General features: G+C 39.7%; 1 pseudogene; it reads left to right on the top strand.

Annotated features, from left to right (window-relative positions):
* Nucleotides 1–346: 346 nt before the first annotated feature.
* Nucleotides 347–2,251, top strand: LOC113070446 (transmembrane protein 174-like; annotated as a pseudogene).
* The last annotated feature ends 414 nt before the right edge of the window (nucleotides 2,252–2,665 follow it).

The following is a 2,665-nucleotide window of genomic DNA, read 5'->3' as shown; positions in this document are numbered from 1 at the left end:
GCTCTTTTGATTTCGGTGATACATTAATAGGATAGTTCAACTGAAAGTGAAAATTCTGTGATCATTTACTTTCTTCTGTCCAACATAAAGGAACCAATTTTGAAAAATGTCCTTTTTTCAGTTTTTTTGAAGTCCCTCTGACTGTATGGACAACAGCTGAGATATTCTTCAGAATTACATTTTTACGACAATTTTCATTTTTGAGTGAACTCTTCCTTCTATATTGTTTTTTATTTTTATTATTTCTTTTTACTACAGATCCTTGTTTTAGTGATCTATTCATTCTATTGAAAAAGGCAGTTATTTTGGTAATGTTTGGTAATAAAATTGTAATATTCAGTCCAAACAAAAAGAGTGATTTTAGGTTTAGTCTTTGGACCTGCCAGTTTCCTGCATGTACTCTACCATGCAACAGATTTCACATTTCAGTGCTCGCACCAACATGATGACTGAGTGTTCAAGAGCATAAGGGCAATGATCTGTTACCTGTTAACTAAGCTTCTGAGCCAATGTCCAAAATAGATACACAATAAAAGATCCGTCATGCATAGATGAGTGGACCTTCGTCAGACAAGTGTCTAAATCCTAAAGCCACTATACAAAAACAGTGCAGTTCTGGCCAGATGAGACATTACGGCATTCTAGATTTTTGGAAGAGCACAACAGAAAGTAGGAATCAAGGGACAAATCCTCTTGCTGAGCCAAGTGATGCAGTACCTGCTGGTGTTTGTAGTACCATCACAAACAGCAACCAGACTCCCAGTGATGTCCCTGTGAATGTCGTCACTTTGATGCCCGGCCAAGCACCAAGCTCTTCAAACGCTCCGGTGTCAGATGGGGACAAAGCTGGTGCCACGCTCCTGTTCTCCGGAGTCTTCTTGGGCCTGGTTGGCATGGCATTCACGGCTATGGGGTGGACAAATTACAATTTCAGTCACAGCTACGAGTGGACACAGCTTCTGGGGCCAATTCTGCTGTCAGTAGGAGGTACATTTGTGCTGATAAGCATCTGCAAGTTCCAAATGCTGCTCTGCCTGAGCTGCAAGCAGAATGATGGAGAGTTGACACCTGAAACAGACCCTCTGCCGCCACTTTCAGGGACCATCGTTCATCTTCACTAGATTCAATCAGCCCATTACCTTCCACAGGGCCACCGTGGTCCAGTACATCCCACCACCGTACACCTCTGTAGTACCAGACCAAAGTCTGAGTCCTGTTAATGGTTTGCATTCAAACCCCCAGCCATTAGCAGTCACAGTGAACACACCGCCACAGTATTACAGCATGTATCCAATGGAAAACCCTGGATTTAATTCTGGGAACATGACAGCGCTACAGCAGAGCAAAGGGAAAAACAGGTAATGATTATAATTCTTGATGACAGTGTGCAATCGATTGATTTAGACACCACGAACACAAGGAGTCCTAGAATAGCATTAATAACAGATCGAGCTGATAAAAAATAAAAAACTGATCTCTTTATGGTTTTAAGTATCATAAATGATGGGGTTTTTATTTAAAGATAATATTGCAAAGAAAACAACTTGAAAGACTAAATAAGAAAACATAATTACTGTAACTGATAAGGTAAATCAGTTTTGAGCTGTAACTTCTATTTTTTAAATAGGCATAAACCTCAATGAAATCTTATGTGCAGTGCATAAACTCGTGAAGTATTATTGAATCATTCATTGGAACAATTCAAACGTAACTAAATATTGTTCGAGCCAATATTTGAATTTAGATTTAAATGTTCATAGAGCAGACCAGGGAGTGTTTAACTAATTATGAGCAGCGCCCGCCTGCATGAGGTAACGCTGGAGGTCCTCAAACTGTGTCAAAATAACAACGATTTAAGATCAGACGCCTGTTTTGAGGCAAGATTGTATAACTTCACATGCTTTGTTAATAAAGGATCAATTGTAGGTTTCTAAACTGCTTTTATTTGAAGCGGATAAATATGTGAATATTTTATCAAAGTTTAAGACTCGAAAAACACAGTTACAGACATAAACAAAGAAAAATGTTTCAACACTAACCGGTCTGCCCAAAATTCTCCTAGTAGTCAGTCAGGGCACCTTTTACAGTTATTATTTGCGCCGAGGGCTGACCAAAGTGGATTAATGATTCCTTTTTCGGGTTTTGTTGCAGGAACCGCCGTGTCTCAGAAGACGAAGAAGAAGAGGAGAAAGAGAGCACAGCAGACAGCGCCTCTTCTCCACCCTGCTTACGAGGACATCTACACCCCTGAACAATTAAATACATTTTATTAAGAACTTTTTAAAATACATTTCATTTGTTAACTTAAGGTATCCATTAGCGTATTTGTGTTACGTAATTTTGCTCAATTAAAATGAGACTCAGAGAATATTATGTAAGTGTTCATAATTGAAATCTACAAGACATTTTGTTCATGAGCCCTGGGAGAATATTAAATAAGTTTCCACATGTGAAAAATACAGGCTAGTACGATTTCGTTTAGTTTCGATGTTTAAAGATTCTTTTACACGTTACAAATAATGCGAGCGGCTGTCCTCGTGCTCTCGTGTCCTCTTGGGCTCCTGAGAAGTTCATGGCACACGTGAGCGTCCGGTGAGGGCCACATGGGGGCAGAAAGAGTGAGGAAGTACGACAAAACTCCTAATTCACCAACACTGGGGAAGGA

This window comes from Carassius auratus, unplaced genomic scaffold (genome assembly GCF_003368295.1).
Source record: "Carassius auratus strain Wakin unplaced genomic scaffold, ASM336829v1 scaf_tig00004251, whole genome shotgun sequence".
Lineage (NCBI taxonomy): Eukaryota > Metazoa > Chordata > Actinopteri > Cypriniformes > Cyprinidae > Carassius > Carassius auratus.
This window is presented reverse-complemented; position numbering and strand designations above follow the sequence as displayed.